The 25118-nt window shown below is 39.4% G+C and overlaps 1 protein-coding gene across 2 annotated transcripts in view; it reads left to right on the top strand.

The window, feature by feature from the left end:
- LOC135203048 (serine-rich adhesin for platelets-like) overlaps positions 1-25118 on the top strand; it is a 72326-nt gene that overhangs the window by 28007 nt on the left and 19201 nt on the right. The window contains exon 1 of one of the 2 annotated variants that reach the window (XM_064232634.1): positions 4291-4384. The exons of the other annotated variant lie outside the window; for it this stretch is intronic. The gene's annotated coding sequence lies outside the window, so the exon portion shown is untranslated. Of the gene's footprint in view, positions 1-4290; positions 4385-25118 lie in introns of those variants that run through there. 2 annotated transcript variants of the gene reach the window in all.

Genomic DNA, 25118 nt, shown 5'->3' with positions numbered 1-25118 from the left:
TTCTTCAGATCCTTATTTGAAAAAGGTTTAGCAGCCAGTACGATTACCACAAATAAGTCAGCTTTAAGAAAAATCTTTCAATTTGGCTTTAAAATAGACTTAACACATTCTTATTTCTCGTCTATGCCTAAAGCTTGTGCTAGACTCAGACCAACAGAGAAACCTAGCTCTGTTTCATGGTTCTTAAATGATGTTCTCAGACTGGCTTCAGATACTGATAACGATTCATGTGATTACATATCTCTGCTAAGGAAAACACTCTTCCTTTTATCTGAACTGTCTGCTCTCTCTAGAGACTCAGGCCATATAGAATTTCTCCCTTCAGGAGAAGTTCTCCTCTCCTCAGATCGAAAATTCTTGGCCAAAAACGAAGATCCTTTGATGAGATGGGCCCCTTGGAAGATACTCTCTCTTCCTCAAGACCCTTCTCTATGTCCAGTAACGACCTTACGAGCATACCTCTCAAGGACATCTACTAGATCATCAGGTCCCTTATTCACGAGGGAAAAAGGTGGCACTATTTCCTTAAAAGGAATTAGACAACAAATCTTATACTTTATTAAACAAGCCAACCCAGATTCGTTCCCCAAAGTCCACGACATTAGGGCAGTAGCCACCTCAATTAACTATTTCCAACACATGAATTTTGATGATCTAAAAAAGTATACAGGCTGGAAGTCGACGACAGTATTCAGACGCCACTACCTGAAATCCTTAGAATCTCTTAAATTTCCAGCAGTGGCAGCGGTGACACTGTCTAAGTAGTTTAGCCATAGATCCAGATCTCCTTTCTACCTGCCTCACTAACATCCTTCCTGTGACCCTGCCACCAGGTTCACCCCCCGTTTTTCGAGCCTTAGTTGCCAAAAGGCTATATAGTGATGTTTTCCTTATTTTTATGCTAGGAATTCTCACAATTGTATATATTTTCATTGTCTAAATTAAGTTATTATAAGTTAGCATAATTCTAGTTTTTATGATCTTTTGTTACTTAATCATAAGACTAATCCAATTACTTTAAGTTATTTTAAGTGTATATTTGCTAACTTTGTAATTTTACTTAAGATATACTCATCTTTTATATTTTGTTTTTTATTATTTCCTTGTATTATTTAATCTTTACCAAGCTTGTGGCCAATTCTCTGGTACTATTTCACAAAGCGACATGGGGTGAGCCCAGAAAAGGGATTTTGACAAAGGAAAAATCTATTTCTGGGCAAGGGCCCGTGTCACCTAGTGAAATCCCCCCTTTTTTTATTGATCCCACCCTTCAGCCCAAGCTTGGTTCTCTAACATTCAAGGATGGCCGCTAGAGGCACTGGTGTTGGCGTGGGAGTGCTGGTAGTAGTAGTTGCTGGCACAGGCTGTGTATCAGCTCTCTCTAGCAAGGGGATTTTGTGAAGGAGAGATCTAAATGACAAGAGGCCCGTGGTAGTGGTTTCACTCACCCCAGAAGCCATGCCGACACCCTCTTTTTATTTAGGGTGAGCGAGTCAGAATGCTCTGACATCCCATTTTGGTTTTTTCTTTGGTAATGTTAGCAATATTTATCTTAGAAATATGAACTAAAAGGATATTTCACTGGGCGACACGGGCCCTTGCCCAGAAATAGTTTTTTCCTTCGTCAAAATCCCTTTATTTTATTGTGTAACACTCTTGCTGAGGTAGGCACGAGTCAGTCCGTCAATGTAAACAACTTGGGAATATCAACAATGGTTTCGTACATCAAAACACAAGTCATCATACTGAAACAGTAGCGAAGACTCAGAACCTTTTGGTTCCTGACACCAGGTTCGAGTCCTTCACGATCCCCTCCCTAGAGGACTTTACTGGTAATGATACAGAAGAGATGCTACTTTGTCCTGTTAGAGTGCTACAGTGCTATCTGAAGAAAACTCGACACCTCAGGCCTGAGTGTTGACACCTCTTCATTAGCAGCGGGGTGACCAAGAAAGAAGTGTCCAAGAACACTGTTTCTTTCTGGCTTCGTGAGGTGATCAGGAAAGCATACGACTCCGAGAGGAGTGCCAACACCAGTACCTTTCGTCCGAGAGTCCATGAAGTTAGAGGTATTGGTCCAACCCTTGCATTCTGCAAGAACTTGTCAGTTGCACGGGTGCTGAAGGCAGGGGTGTGGTCCAACCAGACCACTTTCACCTCCTTCTACTTTCGAGATATTGCCCATAGGTCCTTGGACACTTTTTCCTTGGGACCTGTGGTGGCTGCTCAACAAGTTGTGTAGCCTACCCAGCTCCTTTAACAGGACAAGGTTGCATCTCATCCTCATGAAATCGCATGAATGGAGAGTGAATGAGAGTGTGACTGGCTCTTCCTTCTCCTTTCTTCCCTCTTCCTGCAGGCAGAGGGTAGCGGTCGCCACATGCTGGACAGGACAACAGTGCAGGTAAGCTATGTAACTGAGCTTCATTCTATCTCTTTAGTTAGGGATAGAAGCATTTATCTGTCCCTTCCCTAGCAAGGGGGGAAGCAGTAAGAGACAAAACCAATGCTTTATATTTGGCCTCTTATTTGTGACTCGAAGTTCTTGCTTGCTATTCATAAGAGGTACGCTTGCCTCCCTCTTATAAATTTGTCCAGAGGTCTGTCCACTGATCCTTCAGTTCTCACTCTGATCAGTTGGACAGAGGCTAGGTTCCCCCCCCACCTTGCTATAACGACCAGGGAGAGAACCCAGGTTGGGCGAACACCAGTCTGTTTACAATACTCAAATTCCTCCCACCAATAAGTGAGTCTTCCTTATGTAACGTGTCGGAACAAATCACAATTTTTGAAAGTAAATTGTATTTTCCCTAACTATACAAACCTGAGGTCCTTTACATATAGGCCCACCTCATGCCACGTCTCACTCTGTTCCTGGGCCTAAAGCAAAGTGGAATGTTTACATCCAGTCAGGCGGGACTCCCTACCATCGGACAAGCAGTTACTGTCGAACTAACTTGTCAATAAATCTTACGACCTGTCCAGCTGGTGCTGAAAGTAATTCCTTATGTAAAGGACCTCAGGTTTGTATAGTTAAAAAAAATAGAATTTACTTTAAAAAAATATGATATTTACTTTTGAAAATTGTTATATTACCAGGCTGCTCTCTCTTTTTCATTCAGTACTTCACATTGCATATTTGTTGCATGTTAGTTGGAGCACTGAGAGGGCTGTTTTCCAGGATCAGTTTGGTATATACTGAACGTGGCTGGTCTGTTTTAACTGCTTCTCCAATGTGTTCTAAGACAGTCCCTTGGGTTCGCATACACTCAACACCACAGTCCTTTGAATTCCCATGTGCTGGCCGAATGGATATAGGAAAATTGCAGAGTTCGAATTCAAACACTTTGCCTTATGTATTTATTTATTTATCAAAACAGTTAATAATTAGATGGGCAATAATAAATTAACTAAAGACTTTGGCCGGACAAAAATTGTTTTATATGTTAATACACAGTAATTAAACAAGTTTACAATTATAAAACAAACATATCTAGGACCGCTTCGATCTTTTCGGTCGCTTTGTTCATTTCGGTAACAAAGTGATTATTTCCAGGGCGCCCTGTACCCAATGACCGAGGTTATTTCCAGGGCGCCCTGTGCTCAATGACCGAGGTTATTTCCAGGGCGCCCTGTGCTCAATGACCGAGGTTATTTCCAGGGCGCCCTGTACCCAATGACCGAGGTTATTTCCAGGGCGCCCTGTGCTCAATGACCGAGGTTATTTCCAGGGCACCCTGCAACGAATATGAGAAATCTGAATTGCCTACAGGAGGAACTGCACCGTATTTGAGAAATGCTTCTTGCGTTCAGGGCGCCTTGTACTGATGAAGGAAAATGAACTTGCGTCCAGGGCGCCCTTGCTTGACACACTGGAAGGTTTTTTTTTTTTTATTAATATGTATTTGTTGTAAATGTGTTTTTTTATTAATAATGTTGTACACTCTACACTGGGTTCAGTGAACAAATTCGAGTTTAGAACTGATATTGACAGGGGACAGTCTGCTTTTGCATTCAGGGCGTCCCCCCTCCACTGTAATGGGAAAAGTATTCCTTTAATTATTAGTGATTTACTTAGGAATTGATTCATCATCCTCCTCTAATATCTTTACACTACTGTTGTAAGAGTGATTGGATCTGAAAATGTTTTCGTTATTGTTGTGAACATTGGGTGTGCGGCAGTGTAGCTAGTCCCTTGTTTTGTTTTTCTTTCACTTTGAGTATGGTAGCGCTGTCCTGAATCTTTTGTCTGCATTTTGGTAACACTAGAAAAACATGTTAGAATCACGAATGCTCTAGTGTGAGAAGGACGTCAACCGGTCCACCCTTCATTTTGGCTATTTTACCAAATTATTAATACAAATGATTATCTATCCCTTGCAAGGTAATCTTTTAAAGTCGTAATATTACCGTTAGTTCATTAGTTGGAACAGATCACTATCATGAAAGAACAGTAGCAGACGAGGATTCAAGTGCAAAGTTGCATGACCAGTCGAACATGATTACAACGCCTTAACATGGAAAATTTTCATTGTCGTGAAAGATGCTTCACGTTCATTAGTTGTCATGAGATTTTGCTGTGTTAGTTTGAGTTGTAACTTAGCATTTGATAGGGTTGTAAAACGTTAAAAAAATAGTTATGCGTTTTGTTTGTATAAAGTTTTTGCAAATACCAGTGCCAAAGGGTACCACAAAGAGGCCGTCCTACAGGGCATCTTGGGATTACCCCTACCTCTCTCATGGAAATTTCCACTGCCGATCATGATCTTAGACTAGGCTATACAGTAAATTAAGAAGGCCTACCCTAGACTAATCCTGTTTGAATGAGGAATTATGACTATTTTTGGTAAATATAGTTAGGCTGTATATGTATATAAATTCATGGAAAACTTAAGGTAGATCTAAGCCCTTATTCCGCGGCAAACTAGACTATGCCAGTTGACATTTTTCTATACAGTTTTACCTCCTGAACAAGAATTTAGGATAATATTTTTTCGGCCGGCTGTAATTAACGTGTAATTTACCTTTGAACTCTATCCTACGGTAAGGGGGAACGATGGGAATATGGGGTTCTGGGTGGGGTAAAACACTTGGGCGAATTATGCCGTTCAACTGTATCCTACGGTAAGGGGGACCGATGGGAATGCGGGGTTTTGGGTGGGGTAAAACACTTGGGGGAAGGTTTTGTAGTGTTATTGTGTCATTTTCTCTTATTTATGACATTTGAAACACAAAATACAAGCTTAAATAAACCAATAATGGAGCCGTTACATAGCCAAAATCACTTATTGCTACTGCTATTACGACGCCGAATCCTACTACGCATGCGCCAATCCTACTGCACATGCGCCGAGATATAAGGGAGCTTTTAGTTCAGACACAAAGTTCCTAAGGAGATAAATGATGGGGGGTTTTGTAGGGGGTTACATGTATTTAACCAATCATGATGCATTATTAACCCTACGTTGCGATAGGAGACTTTTGGGGAGGATTCATGCATTGTTACATATATTCCTTTTCCTCATTTGTTTTGTAATTGTGTAATATTATTTCAAGCTTTTATTTCTGTTCCGTTTATCATAGTATTGTTTAATATGTGCACTGACTTGTTCTCACTTCATAATGTTGCCTTATATACCTTACAATATTATGTTATAATTGAGGGCAGGCCACTGAAACTCTTTTGAGGGGTGGGGCTAGAAGGCGGTTTTGGGACGTTTCAAGACCTTTCTGTCAATGACATGAAATTGATGGTATTACATTTTTTGAAATTGATGGTATTACATTTTTCGTGAAATCAGTATTACATCTTTTCATTTTACAGACATTCCAATTCACACATGCATTTTTTCTCCCTTCTTTTTTCTATATTCACCTTAACGTGCCTGTCTGACCCATAGCAATTACTTGCTCTATTAGCTTAGGTTGGTTAGCTTATGATCCTAACCCCTATGTTACACTTCTAAGATTACCATCCTTTAAGTGGGGTATGGGGGGACAGCCCCCGGTCAGGCAACATGTTCTACTAGGTTAGGTTAGGTTAGGTTACAATCCTAACTTATATGTTACACTTCTAAGATTACCTTCCTTTAAGGGGGGGTACGGGGGGGCTCCACCCCCCGGTCAGGCAACATGTTCTACTAGGTTAGGTTGGTTAGGTTACTATCCTAACCTATATGTTACATTCCTAAGATTACCTTCCTTTAAGGGGGGTTACTGCCCCCCCTGGTCAGGCAACATGTTCTACTAGGTTTGATTAGGTTAGGTTGGTTAGGTTACGATCCTAACCTATATGTTACATTTCTAAGATTACCTTCCTTTAAGGGGGGTTATGCCCCCCCGGTCAGGCAACATGTTCTACTAGGTTAGGTTAGGTTAGGTTAGGTTAGGTTGGTTAGGTTACAATCCTAACCTATATGTTACACTTCTAAGATTACCTTCCTTTAAGGGGGGGTACGTCCCCCTGGTCAGGCAACATGTTCTACTAGGTTAGGTTAGGTTTGTTAGGTTACGATCCTTACCTATATGTTACATTTCTAAGATTACCTTCCTTTAAGGGGGGGTACAGCCGGTCGATGGCAAACACTGTTTTCTACTAGGTTAGGTTAGGTTAGGTTTGTTAGGTTATGATCATAGCCTATATGTTACATTTCTAACATTACCTTCCTTTAAGGGGGGGTATGGGGGGGCGGAGACCCCCTGGTCAGGAAACATGTTCTACTAGGTTAGGTTAGGTTATGTTGGTTAGGTTACGATCCTAACCTATATGTTACATTTCTAAGGTTATCTTCCTATAAGTGGGGGTATGGGGTGGCAGAGGCCCCCCAGTCAGGCAACATGTTCTACTAGGTTAGGTTAAGTCTGTTAGGTTACGATCCTAAGCTACATGTTACATTTCTGACATTACCCTCCTTTAAGGGGTGGTATGGGGGGGCAGAGCCACCCCGGTCAGGCAACATGTTCTACTAGGTTAGGTTACGATTCTAACCTATATGTTAGTTACACTTCTAAGATTGCCTTGCTTTAAGGTGGGATTTGGGGATGGGGGTAGCCCACTGGTTAGGTTACACAATTTTTACAATTGTCCTCAACATTTCTTGTTATGTTCAATCACCCCCTGAACTGGCCACTCTGATCCTTGAAACTTGATGATATTCTATTCATTATTCACTAAAATGGTCTTTAGACTTGTATACTTGATAATTTATACTTAAGTACCAGATGTGTAAATACCAGATGTATAAAACTGTGTATAGATATGTAATATATATTTTCTTGTATGAATGCATTATTAGCTCTTATGTAAAATATGTGTCCCTACTGTAAGGTTTCATTGCAATATATTTTGGTATTTCTACAGAAGCAATCCGCTGTGGCTTAGACTATGGCAATTGACTGATTCCTATGTTATTTTAGTTACTGTACAAGATTTAAAAGTAATATCCATTCGGCCGGCTGTAACTAAGCAGTAATTGACCTTTGAAAGTTACATAATAGCCGCACCAAACTCAATGGTATATTAAAGTTTAGTTCCAACCAAACGAAAAAAATATTCCTTACAACCCTTGTAAAGCAACTAAAATAACATAGAAAATGTCAATTGCCATAGTCTAAGTCACCGAAGAACGGTCCTATAGGAAGGTACCAAGTATTCGTTACGGTGAAGGAAATGTAAACACAGCCGCCATGTTTAAATTCCCCAACCACCACAGAGCCATATGTTCACGGGGGGGGGTGGGGGGGGGGGGGGGGTAACGCACAGGTGGTGGGCGGAGTAAGGTGGAAGGTACGAGTTGTCTTAGCAGCACCCCACTGAATAGTAACATACCTTGACGCAACTTTCGGCGAAAGCCTAACACTCACTTTCCTAAAACATAATAATTAAGAATAAAGTTTGGAGCTTACCTTAAAGGGGTGGAGGGTACAAAGCAGCAGCTGCCTTTAAGAATGCGTGGAGGCGGGTCTTGGGTTCCTCAAAATGCAGCTTGAAATAAGCAACAGCCAAGTACCCCGACAAAGTTATACATTCTCCTCCCGTATCTTGGAGTCGACTGCCGAGTTTCCCCTCCACCTCCTTTCAATAGTATTAGTATGGGCACCGGTTTCTGGGTCCACAAAGTTCATCGAGTGGTTGACTGTCAAGTGGACATAACCTTCATCTCGCAGGCAGTCATAAGCCCTCTAACAGTCAGAAAATAATAGTGGTACCCGGCACAATGTATTCTTTGATAACTGCAAGCAGAGTCCCACTCGTCCTGTCGGGTACGGGAACAACGAAAAACTCCCGGGTCTGCCTGCAGATACCACCGAATACCCACTGGCCTTCGATGAGGCGACCTACGTTGTATTTTCTTCTCCCAAACTTCGCCTCATCGATTTCAACAATTGTGCCGGGCCCACCTATTTGCTTCTTCTGTTGGAAGCACCAATTAACTATGACCTGAAATAAAAGTCAGTGTTAGGGGAGGTAATTAAGTAGGGTAAATTTCAAAATAATACAAGGCAGGTTGTGTATGAGAGAGAGGGGGGGGGGGGGAGAGCGGGGGAGAAGGAGGGGGTATGAATGGAAAATGGTGAGGGGATAAGCAAAATACTTACTTCCCGGGAGAAGCTGGCCCAATCATTAATTGTCGAGTCCGACAGTCCAAGTTCTGTTCTCGCAACCTTGTAAGAAAAAAAATCACTCACATACAGGTATGCGAAGAACAGAACTGTCTCAACATCAAGGTGGGACCCAGAGAACCAAGTGCCCTTAAACAATGAAAAGTAGTAAGAACAGCGTTTTTTCGCTTTCTTACTATGTGGTCGATAAGACCGGTCACACCTAAAGGTAAACGTGGAGGGAAAAATACCAATTATAAACATGAAAATATGGAGTAGGTCATAAATGGTATAGGTGTAATATAATATTGCCATGAATCTAGGGCCGGGTCATATCACGGTTACATGTAGAATCCAACAAACTATTCGTAAGGTATTTACCTAAAGCACTTTTTTTGCAGATCTAGGCGGCACTCATTCCCACAATGGGGGCAAAAGACCTGCTTCCTCAGGAGGCCGTGGTCCTGGCATAAACAGACCAGCCGTTCATAATTACCTGAGTAATAGGCAGAAAAATCTTTGTAACTGAATGGGGGCAAAAGACCTGCTTTCTCAGGAGGCCGTGGTCCTGGCAAAAAACCGATTAGTGGATCATAATTACCTGAGTAAAAGGCAGAAAAATCTTTGTAACTCATGTAACAATTGTTACATGAAGTTGGCAAAGAGTTCCTGGTGAGGGGCTGGGACGAGCGTGAAGTAGATGCAGCAGTGGATGTCATGGCGGCAGATTCAACAGTGTTGGAGTTCTACAGTTAGGAGGTGGCAGGAGGCCAGACCGTAGAAAACAGGGTAGGAGAGGTGGTGGAGTAGTAAAAATGCTTTGATGCTATTGGTTGAGGCAGGGTGGGGCTGAGGTAAATGAACAAGCACTTAACAAGATAAGTTGGCAATGTTAAGGGTAATAAAAGTAAATGGGTAGTTAAGGAACTAAAATGTAAATGTGGGATGGGTTCAAAATATGAATTAATACAAATACATATATAAGGGGCCAGCAGGAGGGGGTGGGATTTAAGTCCTGGGTGGTAAATGTGTAATAGGGCCTATAGTTGTGTTAATAAATACAAAAGACCAAATTAAACATAGGTTTAGCATATAACACTAATTAAACTTGTAGGGGATGTTGCCCGACCAGGGGTGGGGTTGGACCTGCTGTAACCCCCCTTAAAGAACCAAACCAACCTAACATAAACCTACCTAGCAGGGGATGTAACCTTACCTAGTAGGGAACTTAACCTAGTAGGCAATGTTGCCTGACCAGGGGGGCTTTGCCCCCAGTACCCCCGCTTAAAGGCCTAACTTAACCTAGTAAGGAATGTAACCTAACCTAGTAGGGAATATTGCCTGACCAGGGGGCTTCGCCCCCCGTACCCCCCCCTAAAGGCCTAACCTAACCTAGTAAGGAACGTAACCTAACCTAACCTAGTAGGGAAATACTAGGCCTAACGTAACCTAGTAAGGAATGTAACCTAACCAACCTAACCTAGTAGGGAATATTGCCTGACCAGGGGGGCTTCGCCCCCCCTTAAAGGCCTAACCTAACCTAGTAAGGAATGTAGCCTAACCTAGTAGGGAATATTGCCTGACCAGGGGGGCTTCGCCCCCCGTACCCCCCCTTAAAGGCCTAACTAACCTAGAAGGAACATAACCTAAACCTAACCTAGTAGGGAATACTAGCCTAACGTAACCTAGTAAGGAATGTAACCTAACCTAGTAGGGAATATTGCCTGACCAGGGGGCTTCGCCCCCCGTACCCCCCCTTAAAGGCCTAACCTAACCTAGTAAGGAATGTAACCTAACCTAGTAGGGAACATTGCCTGACCAGGGGGGCTTCGCCCCCCGTACCCCCCCTTAAAGGCCTAACCTAACCTAGTAAGGAACGTAACCTAACCTAACCTAGTAGGGAAATACTAGGCCTAACGTAACCTAGTAAGGAATGTAACCTAACCAACCTAACCTAACCTAACCTAGTAGGGAACATTGCCTGACCATACCCCCCTTTAAAGGCCTAACGTAACCTAGTAAGGAATGTAACCTAACCAACCTAACCTAACCTAACCTAGTAAGGAATGTAACCTAACCTAACCTAACCTAGAAGGGAATATTTCCTGACCAGGGGGGCTTTGCCCCCCGTACCCCCCCTTAAAGGCCTAACCTAACCTTGTAAGGAATGTAACCTAACCTAACCTAGTAGGGAACATTGCCTGACCAGGGGGGCTTTGCCCCCCCGTACCCCCCTTAAAGGCCTAACCTAACCTAACCTAGTAGGGAAATATTAGGCCTAACGTAACCTAGTAAGGAATGTAACCTAACCAACCTAACCTAGTAGGGAATATTGCCTGACCAGGGGGGCTTCGCCCCCCGTACCCCCCCTTAAAGGCCTAACCTAACCTAGTAAGGAATGTAACCTAACCAACCTAACCTAACCTAACCTAGTAGGGAACCAACCTAACCTAACCTAACCTAGTAGGGAATATTGCCTGACCAGGGGGGCTTCACCCCGTACCCCCTTAAAGGCCTAACCTAACCTAGTAAGAATGTAACCTAACCACCTAACCTAACCTAACTAGTAGGGAATATTGCCTGACCATGGGGGCTTCACCCCCTGTAACCCCCCCCTTAAAGGCCTAACCTAACCTAGTAAGAATGTACCTAACAAACTAACCTAGTAGGTAACCAAGTAGGGAATGTAACACCCCCCCCCCCCCCCCGTATCCACCCTTGAAGAACTAACCAACCTAGCCTAACCGGGTAACCCCCTTCAAGGAAGTAAACTAGTAGGTAAACCAACATATAACAAACTAAACCTAAGGGTATGTTGCCTAACCGGGGATGGGATTCGGCCCCCAGTAGGTAAAATGACATATAAACCTAACTTTGATGGGTGTGGAAGTGTTGTAAAATGTAAAAAGTAACCATACATAACTGCATAATAGTAAGGAAACTGGAAGGGAGGTGTAAATTGTAATGTCTGTAAAAGTGTATAATGGAATATATTGAAATGTAGGTTTTATAAGAATAATGGCAAACTATATATTTAAATATTATATATTGAAATGTAGGTTTTATAATAATAATAATGGCAAACTTTAATATAGGTATTGGTATCGGTGAGAAATGCATTGTAAATGGTGTAATGTAAAGAGCCAGTCGTGAATACTGGAAAGGGGAGGGATTGACTTGTGTATAAGTGATATAGGGAGTGTGTATGTAATATGCAATGCAATGTGCAATTTCACGTAACGGGTAGGTAGGTAGGTATCGAAACGTCCTAAAACTGAGTTCTATATCAACACGTAGGCATTTTTAGGTGTCTGTCGTCAATTATAACATAATATTTCAAGTTATATATGGTGAAATGATTAGGTGGGGATATTTCAAAACAGTTATTATACAAATACTATGGAAAAATGAAAAGGAATAAACACTAGAATTCACATAACATGTTTAATAAACAAATTAGGTAAATGCTTTTATGTAACTCAACGTATGGTTACCAGCCAGGGTTCCCAGATGACACCACTACCAACCAGCCAAAGTCTACCATGAAACCAGCCAAAATCCCGCCAAATGGAAATCCAAACCAACCCAAATAACCGGCAAATATATGTGCGTTATATCTATCTTTATAAATGCATATTTTTTATCATATATATGCTTGTATAGCGGCATCATAGTTTTAGTTAGATAAATATAAAACTAATATAAGAATGCAGGAAAAAAAACGAGAATGAATTGAAATTTTGAAATGAGGCTCGTTCTCTGAGAATCCGGCAGCCTGTTTTGTGGTCATCTGTATGTGTGTGATTTTTATTTTAATTCCATCTACATATTTTGCTCAAATGTTACCAAGTTTTTACTGAAAACCTATTCAAATTCCCCAGATTTTCCTGAAAACCTTCAAAAATTCCCAATCTGGGGAGAGATTCCTCAAACGTGGGATCAGTGTTTAGCTCAAATAGAAAGTGTTTGAAAACCAGCCAAAATACCACTAACCAGCCAAAGTGAATTTTTACCCACCAAATTAGGGAAAAAAGCCAAATTTGGTGAGAAACTGCCAAATCTGGGAACCCTGTTACCACCCAATCCTTCACTCAGTCCGGTAGCAATGTAGGGGTCATACTGTAACGTGTTTGGCTAAATACATATATCCCTCCCGTAAACCCCCATTTCTTTCCTCACTAAGAAGTCTGAGTTTAGGCCAAAAGCTCCCTTACAGTTAGCGCATGCGCAGTAGCATTAGCGCATGCGTAGTAGGATTCATTGTTGTGGTAGTAGACAAATATGGATGTGGAACGGCTCCACTATCGCTAGTTTTGTTATTTCTTATTTCCGCCTGTATTTCGTGTTTTTAAAAGTGATAAATGTGGGAAATACCACAATAACACGGCAAAATCTCCCCCCAAGTGGTTTCTCCCCACCCAAAACCCCGGTTCCCACTGGGGGTCCCCCTTACCGTAGGATAGAGTTGGGGTTTTTGTCCCCACCCAAACCCCGGTTCCCAATGGGAATCCCCTTTACCGTAGGATAGAGTTCAAAGGTAAATTAGAGTCGTCCGAATAAATATTACTTCAAATTCTTGTTCAGGAGGTAAAACTGCATAGAAAAACCGCAACTGCCATACTCTGGGCCGCCGCGGATAGGTACACTAGATCTACCTATATTTTACTTTAATAATAATGCACGATAACTTTGGTTTCACTCAACATTTGTTAAGTTCAATTACCCCCAAACAGGCCTCCCTCACTTCCTATATTGTCCACCCATTACAATACAGTATTCGTGTTTTTTTTTCACAAACGTGAATTTTTACCCCCCACCCCATCCTCGGTTTCGTGGTTTCCACACACACCCCCCCCCCCCCCCGACAAACTTGCCACTTGCCACTTGCCAGTGTCAACCAGCCAGATGGCGGAAGCACTCCCAGGCACCTCCATCTCCTCCGGCCCACATTACTAAGTCGACTCTGCCCTGTACATGTGTTAACTGTTTCGGTAGTTAAAAGGACATTTCAGCCCATTACTCGGGGGCAGTATAAAAGGTTGGTAATATACTGTCAAGATCACGGCAGTGGCGTACTTTAAAATCCACTTCCACGACCTCAAGACGAGGCTCCATGCCTTCGTGAAAGCGGCAGCTGAACTCGATCCTCCACCTCTTTTAAGGTTCCTAATCTTTATGTACTTTGTTATATTGTGTTTTAGTGTTCCAAAGGTTTAGTGCTTTTGATGTCGGTGATATTTAGTGGGAATTATTTACCACCATATCCCAGCGTGGCTATACCAACTCGTACCTCTGCCCTCCTCTTCCGGTAACCACCCCCCCCCCCCCCACCCCCCCCCCCCCCCCTCCACCCTTACCGGACATAAAGCTGGCCATACATTATCCAACTTGTTGTACAACTTGGTTGGGTTGTATGAAATGTTGGACAGTGTATGGGCAGGTTGTACAACAATATTTTGGTTGGTTGGTTTGGTTGGAGAGAATCAAAGCAGCTTTGATTTTAAGGGGGCGTGGCCTAATGTTGTACAACCTTTTGACAGTGTGTGCGCTTGTTGTAAAACTTCACAACCAACATCAGTTGGAAGCCTAGTTTGACTGCGAGTAGTCCTTGCTTTAAAGACACGTTCTTTTGGAAATAGCTGTTTTATAAAAGTGTTAAATAGACGTGATGGCAAATATAAATGACACTGAACAGGGGAGAAGTTTCATTGATACATACAGAAGTTTACCTGCGAAATGGAAAGTGAAAAGCGAAGAATATAAAGATAAAAACAAACGAAATAAAGCATGGGAAGTACTGTTGAATAACCTTAAGGAAATAGTTAGCAATGCCACTCTAGATGATTTTTTTAAAAAAATAAACAATATGAGAACTTGTTATAGGAGGGAATTGAAAAAGAAGGAAAAGTCTGAAAAGTCTGGTGCGGACGGTGATGACATATACGAACCAAGTTTATGGTATTTCAACTTTTTGCATGATTTTTTAGGAGATCAAGAAATCCAGATACCTGGAGATAGTAATTTGGATGAGAGCGATGACCAGGGAATTGGAGATACAGCAGGTACCAAGAGAAAAATGCGGACTACTCATGATACAACTAAAGATCACTATTTGCAAAAAGCCGTCGAACATTTAGATTTCATAAAAGAGCAGAAACTCATGAAGGACGAAGCCGCAATCTATGCGGATAGCTGGGCGGTATCCTACAGAAAGCTGAATGAGACAAAAGTTGTATGCAAAAAAAGCTATTGATGAGATTCTTATAATGGGCCAATTAAACCAGTTAACATTGGATTCTGTGTCACTCTCGTCCAGTAGGTCAAGTACTCGTGCATCAACCCCATTGACATTTTCAACCCAACCTGTATGCACTTATCATTTATCCAATGAAAATGTCTCGACTGACATAAGCCAAGGGAGTCAATATACTATAACTGAACTTCAAGACCCGAATTATTCTTTAAACTAGTTGTAGAATACCTATATTAAACTTCAAGGATAAAAATACATTCATTTGGTACAGTAGTTTATTTTTAGTTTGCATTATTTAAAGGAAACGTTTTTGAACAATGTAATATTTAGTTTATGTATTTTTATAATGTTGTAGTATACCTAGATACAACTTCAAGGATGCATATACATTCATGAGGTTCAATATTTTATTTTCATTTTTCATTGTTTAAAGGAAATCTGTTATTTTTATTAAGAATGTAATATTCAGTTAATACATTTTTATAATGTATATTACTTAATGGTAATAAACTTTATCAGTTTTTTATGTTTTATTGCTGTTCTACCCTTGCAGAAGGTTGTTGTAATCCTAACATTTTCCACTGCCATGAGACTGCACCATCAGTATAGAAATACTGACAAAACTTGTTCCTTACTTGCTTAGCACATGTGGTAGAATTTCTTTTCTGAGTTGGATGTAATGGGACTAGTTGTTGCGGATCAGATCTCCAAGAACCCTCCTGTACAGTTGCAGTATCTATATTTTCTATATCAGCGCCTTGAAAATATAACTGTCTATTCTTTTTCAAGATATAATTGTGTAGATAGCAGCATGCCGATGTGATTCGTGCGGCTTTTTCAGGTGCTAAATTTATAGTAGTAAATAAAATCCGAAACCTGCTAGCTAGAATCCCAAAGCAATTTTCAATAATTCGTCTTGCTCGAGATAATCTATAGCAATAGATTCTTTGTTCATCTGTTAGCTGACCAGTGAAGGGTTTCATTAGATTTTCAGAGAGGGCAAATGCATCGTCTCCTACCATGACATACGGCATTTTCCCATAATTTCCTACAGGTAAATCCTCTGGATCTGGAAATGTAATGTCATCGTTTTCAAGTTGTTCAAAGAATTTGCTGTTAGATTGAACTCCTCCATCTGATGCTCTTCCATTTGCTCCAGGCTCAGCATATATGAATTCATAGTTGGCATTTGCAATGCTGAATGTTTTTTTATAATTATAATAGTATGAACCTGAATTTGGTGGTTTTTTTATGTTGACATGTTTACCGTCTACCGCTCCAATACAGTGTGGAAAATTCCACTTTCTTTCAAAGGACGTAGATAGTTCTTTCCATTCATCTTTTGTAGTTGGAGTTTTAATTATTTTCTTCTTGTTTAGCACACTAATTATAGCATTGCAAGTAGGTAAAATAAACTGACCTATAGTTTGGGGAGCAATTCTCGTCAAAAACTTTAAATCCTCATATGATTGACCGGTCGCTAAAAATCGTAAAGTTGTTGACAGCTTTTGGTGTACTGTCATTACGTCATCCCTCATTTTCGTAGCCTTTTTTTTTCAAGAAAGGCGTAACCAGGCTTAACAGCTCCTGATAGGATTCATTGTCCATTCTCAAGAAATTTTTGTAATCATCTGGAGCAGTTTCTTTTAGTTCACGTAACAAATTCACATGAGAATTATGTGAGCGATTTAGCAACCATTGTTTTACCCAATGCTTTCTTTTTTTACGTACTTTTTTTTCGTTCTCAGCTGCACATAAACTGATTATTGTACCACATAAAAGTATTTCTTCATCTACTTCCATTCCGTAATGATTTTATTTGAAATTCTAAGACAACAATAATATGCCACAGAGCGTGTTATTCAATACAGATCGACATCTATAACTAATGTTGGACGACTTGGTCTTACAGTGTATGCTCTAGAGCAGAAATTGTTGGCCAACATTGTTGTCCAACCAAGTTGGATAATGTATGGCCCGCTTAAGGCTCCCTATTAGTTACGTATCAGACACCCCCTACCAGCAGTCTAAAATGGCGGTTTGTTTATGTTTCATGGCCTCGAACCAACACTTCGAAGATTGTTCAGTCGAAGTAGACTATGGCAATTGACGTTTTCATATGTTATTTTGGTTACTTTACAAGAGTTTAAAGTTATATTTTCCCGGTCGATTGTAACTAATCTGTTATTTACCTTTGAACTCTGTAGTTGGTACATCGTACCCCTTGTACTGTCATGTAGTCTTCAGAGGTAAAATACGGTTTAATTACAGTCGACCGAATAAATATTACTTTAAATTCTTGTTCCGCAGGTAAAATAACATAGGAAAACGTCAACTACCATAGTCTACTGTACCGCGGAATGCGGACTTAGAATTACCAAAAATCAGCCATGTAAACTGCAATTGCATAGGCTATCCTTAACGATTTCTGAAGAGGCCTAGGCTAAAGTATATCCTGTTAAAAGGCACCTTTTTCTCAGAAATCTTTCAGGGAGCCTTATCCATTGACATATATTGTGTACAAACATTTAGTACTGTGTGGAGTAGGGTATCAAATGATTTACACCTTACTGTACATTAATTGATTCCAGGGTTGCTCCATGTTTGATACTTATCCTATTATGAAGGAAAAGCAATTCCCAGAGTATGTAGTTGATATATTGTTTTCAGGTCTCAATATAAAGTTATTTTTTGTTAATGAAAGTCAAATATGACTAAAAAGGCAGTAATATTTATGGTGACTCCTAATTATTGTTTAATATATACGAATGTTCTCAATTTATTATATAAACGTGAAAAAGAACATTAAAATGTTAACAAATAAAGACTGTGTTGCTAGTTTGGTCAAGTCGTTCACTTTAGCTTTCAGGATCGAATGGCTTTTGCCGTCATACCTTTCACTGGTCTGAAAGGTAACAAAATCCTGTTTGAAGTTTATCATGATGCACAACTACGTATATTTATTAATTCTGATAATCAAGAAGCGACTGCAGACCAGATGGCTATATTTTTATTCAACGAAAAACAGACTTAAATTTGTCTTTGAGAACAAAGAAAACTTTTATTTTTGAAGCGTAACTAAAGTAAAATTCCGATTTCCAACAAACATTCGAAATTTTTCAGATGATTTAATTGTGGTGGTTATTGAGTATAAACTAGTTTTATCATAATAATAACTTACCTGAAGGGGAATTATATGTCAAGGAATATTTCTAGAATTAAAAGTAGTTTAACCGAAAATAAATGTTCTCAATCAGAAAATGCTAATCTTCATTTGAGGAGCTGCGGTCAAAATCAGCCAGGCCATCTTCAATATCTTGCTCAATCTCACCTTAATTTGGCACGAGATTCGGGCATTTGATTCCCCTTAAACTGCACAGGGTCATATGCCTCCCCATTCAGTTGCCATCCATCGTCTGCCATTGGATTCTGACATCTGCGTCTGCCCACATACGTATTATAGGTAGCAACAAATGTTGGCCGCCTGATTTCTTGGATTACCTCTGCCTCGTATGGTGGGATCATACCAACATTAATACCTTTTAGGTTTTCAAGGGGATCCTCCCATTGTCACGCCTAATAACATTTCCCCCAGAAACTCCTAAAAATTATGCAACAACCCCGGCCTAATTAGTACAAGGATCGAGTTATTATTATTAAATATCATATTGTGTATATTAATAAAACAAAATTAACAAAAGCCTATTGCAGAATCTTTACGAATTCTCTTTTGTTCTTTACGTTTACGTCTTTTCCAAAGAAACAATTAAGGGGGGAAATCTGAAAACGTAACTTAGGGCTTCACCCGCCTCCGCCTTGTCACACACGTATAACACAGGACCATAGCTCCTCCCCCCTAAGACGTTGCTTAATTTTTGATCGGCACCTTGGTTTTATATATAGTACTATAAGTTTTTTAATTAAAAAACACGATCTGTGTCTTTCCAGCATCAATTAATAATCCCTTTATTTATAATATTGTTAGCTATTAAGAACTAGATCTCCATATTGAATTGATAGGACGCGTACCTAGCTATACTTCACTTTCGTGGCAGGGATTTTTTTTCGCGTTTACATTAAACGGCTAATGCACAGTTTCCTAGTTAACAGGAAAGTCGTTTAACACTGAAAAGAAAATGTCACGGTGTTTTAAGTTAAACGCAAGATAACTAATCCAATAGACAAATCATCGTATCTCGATTGCCAATTTGGTCTTCAAATACGATATTGCCAATTAGCGACAATTTTCAACCAGTGCTAAACCACAACACTATCAAATGGTATGGCTTTGTCACTTTTCCGTTTAACAGCGGTGTAATCTAACGGAGAGCTAAGTCATTTACCGTTTTGCTCTAACGCTAGCACAATAACTTGCTTTTTGTCCGATAAAATTTAATAAAGTTACCCTGTTCTTGCGTCCATTCTTTCAGTGCCATTTTCTTCTTCTTTTCTTGATAACAGAGGTACCGATAACAATGCATTATTTGTTTATTTCGCAAGTAATTAGTCAAGAACAGATATTCACGATCGCTGTTGGATAGATTCGCTGATCTTTTTTTCTACAGAACGCGTATATAGCGAAAAAATAGAACCTCCCCGGTGAAATGAACCCTGGACTGTAGCTTTCAAAGTTCAAACAAATAGCTCGAGTCTGATAAGCACACTGCCGACAGATCCACCGACCACTTCTACTCTTTCTCTCAATAACTTGACAATAAATAACTTTTTGATGCTGTTAGCCCAAAGTAAACTAATGAGATGAAAATATCATTTACTTTAAATAGAACTGCAATCACAGGAGGGAAAAAAGGAGCAAGTTTCCTACAAACTTTCTGAATGATTACATAGCAATTTATCAAGTCCATGCCATAATACCTAACACAGACTTATTGCAGCACAAGATGGACACAATTTACCCGCCTTGTGACAGGTGGCCTTCATCTCTTCAAATCATTTTTGGTACTCAGTACCAGAGAATATTCAATAACTTCAAATCTATGTGGATTATTACAGAGATGGTTTTTTCCTCTTAAAGAATACTGAGGGGAAAATTCGAACACGGGGAACTGTGCGTGCTAAGTTGTTATACTGCCCTATGTATGTATCGGTGGCACTATTCCTGGCCCGTACCCAGAGCTTTTTTGTGGAGTGGGTGAGGTTCTTTTTTCCTAAAGCTGGACCTTCTCTTCTATAAATGTCATTGCATATATAGGTCTATTATCATATTCCTATTATCACACTTGTAGTTCCTACTACTGAAGAATGATGTTAATGTTTAATAAAGAAAAATTATAAAAAAAGACTAGCCAAAAAAAAATCCCAAAGTGTGTTATTTATTACTTTGCAAGTACAGTTCAAGGAAAAGGATAGTCACAGAAAATATGGACTTCCAAATTATTTATTTATTTATTTATTTATTTATTTTTTGTGGTGGGGAGGTTGTGGTTGTCGTTCGACCACCCCCACCGGTCGGTAGGTAGTACAGGCCTGTATTTGATGAGATTTAATTATGATTTAATTAAGTGACTGACCAATCCTTGTCTGAAATACAAGTTCCTGAAGCGGAAGTATGTTAGTGATTTCAGCTACGTACGGTACGAAAGCTATGATTATTTATATAAATAAATAACTGAGTAACCTTTACTGGTCATACGTTCTGAGGGAAGAGGAAATTCTAAATGAATCTTAGACCTAAAGGCCAGATTTACTGTTAGCCCAAACTTAGGTACCTTAATTATGCCACCACCTACGGGATTCTTGCTCATGGAAAAGCCTGTAACGATAGGCTACGGGTATGTCTTAGCAGGATGAAAACAGGGAAATTATATTTGTTCAATGCTGTAGAACAGTTTCACCCAATATTTAAGCAAAATTTTCCAAGCAGACTTAAATTTTAATGGTCCACTTTATAGCCGTCCAGTTTATTTCAATTCGTATCAATGCACGATTTAAAGGATAAAACTACGTATACTGTAGAGGTCCAATGACAATCACTCAATTTTTTAATACAGTGGCTTATTGCTTTAGCTTTCAGTGACTTCCATCCCTAAGTTCGTGTTGGTGACGTTCTTCTAGTGAACTGCTATTCTAGAGTCCTTGTTTCTCAGCCAATCACGTCGTCCCTAAAGTTTATTTTGGCGGTACAAAGGGTTGTGTTCAGTTTTCTCTGAGGTGTCTGTACATTAAGTTTTCAAGAAAATTATTTTCATTTAAGGTGTGTAATATCGGTGGAAGGTTGCAAGGTTTTATATATTTATATTTGCCGCTGGGTGTTGGCTGATGGATTGTTTAGATTTGTCTGAAGGCAGTTGTGAAAAACCATCAAGGTTTTGTGGGTACAGTGAAGCATGCAGCTTGTTACCTAACAAGGCCTATGGTGTGAAGGTCGAATGTTACGTTTTTCAGTTAGGTAATAGGTTATATGAAAGTTCTAATTTGGTCTCTAAGGCAGACCATGCGGTTTGTAGCCCTTCAACAGATTCTTACCCAAATTTAGTCTTGATATTTCGTACTCTGGAAATTTCCCCACAAAGTTGATTATCTTTGACTCGATACTGGTGAAAATTGAAGTTTTGGAAGGGAAGAATCTTGCTTCAAGATTGCATGGGAGTTCAATTTCGAAAATGGTGCTAGTGCTTTCTCGTTATTTGGTAAAGCTTTAACATTTAATGGGCTGTTGAAATTGGCCAGTAGTACATTGCATACATGAAATGAGCATTATTCTGATACTAATTGCCTCAACTGTGATGGTAGAACTTTTGAATATCCTACCTAACCAGTTTTATACTCCCATACTTTCGTATTGTCATAAGAACTAATATTAATATAATGAATATTGGAATGATGATTGGTATATATAAAAATGTTGGAAAATAACTGAAAGTAATAAAAATTCATAATAGAGACAAATGAGAAGCAAATGATGAACATCAAAATACTAAAACATGAAAAGCATAGAATATAAGAAAATGAGCATGAAAAGCATAGAAAGTAAGAAAAAACAAGAAATGCATAGAATGTAAGAAAATGAGCATGAAAAGCATAGAAAGTAAACAAACAAAAGCATAGAATGTAAGAAAATGAACATGAAAAGCATAGAATGTAAGAAAATGAAATTGTGACTTGGTTTATATCATAACATTTTCAAATGCAAATATATTATCAACTGAGGTCAATATGTCTTTAGTCTGTTGCTGATTTTTCATTGTTCCCCTGTTATTAACCTTGCCCAGTCAATGTTAATTATAGTTTCATTATAATTTGTATGTGTTCATGTTCATTTGATCATGTTCAGTATAATATTGTTCGTTACCTTGTATGTTATCATATTTGATAGCCATATTTATTTCCTGTTACATTACATTTTATAGTTAGTTATTTTCCGAGTTCTATTTATTTCAATATTTCATGTATCATATTTCATGTTAGATTTCCTGTTATATTTCTTCATGTTATTCTTTATGGCCATGCTTTTTCATTATTCGATTTCATTTCACCCAATTATATCATCATATATATTGTCATGACATAAATTAAGCATCAATAAGGAAAATGTAAATACAAGTCAGTATTTCAACATATTTATTACAAAAAGAAGCATTATGAATGATATAAAATGTACAAAATCATTTAATAAAAATAAAATTCAAATTATGCCCCGTGTTCTGTCCGGCCCCTTTTATCCTCCCCAGAATGCATGGCAACCTTCCATCCAATCGACTTAGAGAGACGCCATAACACACCGCACACACGCCCCGCAACGTTCGTCACACGTTTCGTGCCATGCATTAATTGTGTATGAAGGCGCCGGAAGGGCACCACACGTGGTGCGGTGACGCGCAGCACCATGCGGGTTCTTACCTCTGTTGTTGCGGCGCCGCACCACACTGCTTATGGTTTCGTGCGACTTCATCAGGCTGCCCTACGCCACGCAGAAATTTGAAAAGTTTTTAAATCCTGGCAGCGCCGTGCGACTTTAACGGTTCATGCCAGCCACCGCCAGCGGCATGGTGCGCTTTCGTGCGGTTTCTTGCGGTCCCACGCCGTAACAGCCCGCAACACAAGTGCGTAGGTGTAAACCTACCTTAAGGGTGACGGGAGCACTGCCCTCTTGAGCAGTGTCGGTCTAGCTGTTGGAGGGAAAAGGAGTTTTGAAATTCGTCAAAAGTTTAATCAGTATGTACTGTACTATTAGTGATAGTGATCAAATTAGTAACGATACTGATCTGCAATGTAATGCAGAAAGATCAACTCGGTGGCAAGTTTCGGTACTAAATGGGGAAAAAATAACCACATTAATGTAAATGAGTAAAAATCAAAATAGCTTTCGGCAGCGATTCTGCTGCCTTCCTCAGCAAGAGAGAGAAATGAAGTGTGTGTGTTTATGCAGCTAATATCGAGGAAATTAAAAAAAAAAAGAAGTAATAAACAGCATCCCTATGAATGATAGCCACGTGCCGGCACTGCTAGTCAGTTGCTTAGCCATCTGTTACTTTCGCGTCAACAGTGAAAATTAAAGAGTTCGGATTTTAAACTATTTTATGATTAAACAATATTTTACGTTGTAGTTTTGATAAAAACTACAATTATAATACAAGCGAATCAAATTAAATGTATGAAAGAAGAAATTTTATTTTAGGGTTGTAATTAAAAAGTAAATTTCTGTGTAAAAATAAACAATCCAAGTCTGCAACTATACTTAGTTATGAGATAATCTATTATTCAGAATGGTGAACGTAACAGTTAACTATCAATGATTAGTAAGTCAGGCGAACACATTTGAACACAGCCAGTCACTGATGAGATCTCTGATGTATACTTATACCTGGTTATCAACACCACTTTACACTACCGAGCACCATTTCACACAATTCCTATAGTTTTTACAGAGATGATCTATCGACAAGAAAAGTGAAGGTACAGTTTTCTTAAATCTTTGGACACACATTGCTCAATAATGCCACACCTGGCAACTCTAGAAAGGGGGCGGAGCTTCAAAATCGTGTTTGTTGCTTCCTTGATTTCCAGCATCTTTAAATCAAAGACTCAGTAGTACAAGTCCTACAATCATTTATTCTTGAATGTGGTAACAGCCTCTCTTTTAGTTTGGTAATGTCAGTTCAGAGTAGAATATCAATCGTCCTTCTTTAAAACCTACCGTGAAACCTTACTCAGAAGCGATGCTATAACACTAAAATGACTTAAATACGAGAAAATGTTTTGATTTTGGCCAATATAGGTGGGTATCGTGTGTAAAACAATACAGTAATGAATGCAATATTAATTTAGAGAGAGCGCGAGCGTAAGCATAGGCCTATTATAGAGATAATTCATTATAGTTTGAGAGACAGTGATACTATTTTTTCACCTATCTTCTTACTATTTTAGAAGTGGAGAGAGCAAAATCTACTTAGGACTACTCCATTTTGGTATGCAAGAAATGTGGGTGTGTACTGCAGTTGCCGATTCCACACAACTTTTGCCTGTTCATGCAATTCACCAAAAAACAGGTCAAGACTTGTGCTTTGCTTCCAGCTATCCATGCACTATCTGGAGCAGATTACGCAAGGAAGTTTGGTACTAAAAAAGCAGCTCTTAACAATGCATGAAAAAAAAATATTTTGATAACTTTGGCGTGTCTCCCAGTGGCAGGACATAGAAAAAAAAGCCTTCAACCAGCAGAAAACTACTTAATAAAAAGAAAAGGGACATCTTGCAAATCTTTAGACGAACTCAGGTTGTGGATGTAGTACCATCATGGGAAGAATACAGACATTGAAAATTTACCACCCACCAGTAAAAGTACCAAGGGATATATGTTATGCCTACCTTCAACATCACTGTTCACATGAAATGGTTGTTAACTTAGATCCTTGTGATTTTGGATTTGAAGTTTAAGAAAATATCCTGGTACCGCAAACAGCCTATAGTATACCAATTACTTTATTGGAGCATGTAACTGAAAATTGTGCCAAATGTTCATGTACTGTATGATAAACAAAGTTAGATATTGATCTTTTTGCAAGTGTAATGGTGTAAAGGGGTCGGATACAGCTAGCAGAAACGCATTTTGATAAGATCTGAACATATTGGAAGACTATCGCTCATGTAAATTTTCATGACTAAATTTTTGTTGTATTTAATAAAATTAAATAACATTGTAAATAAAAACCAAATAAGTTATCAAAGCATTGCTATCAACCTCATTTTAATTCGAATATATTGGCATAATTTCTTTTCCTATCGGAAAAATACTATCAGATAT

This window comes from Macrobrachium nipponense, chromosome 33 (assembly GCF_015104395.2).
Source record: "Macrobrachium nipponense isolate FS-2020 chromosome 33, ASM1510439v2, whole genome shotgun sequence".
Taxonomy (NCBI): domain Eukaryota; kingdom Metazoa; phylum Arthropoda; class Malacostraca; order Decapoda; family Palaemonidae; genus Macrobrachium; species Macrobrachium nipponense.
Note: the sequence above shows the minus strand (reverse complement) of the source record. Positions and strands in the feature narration are given on the sequence as shown.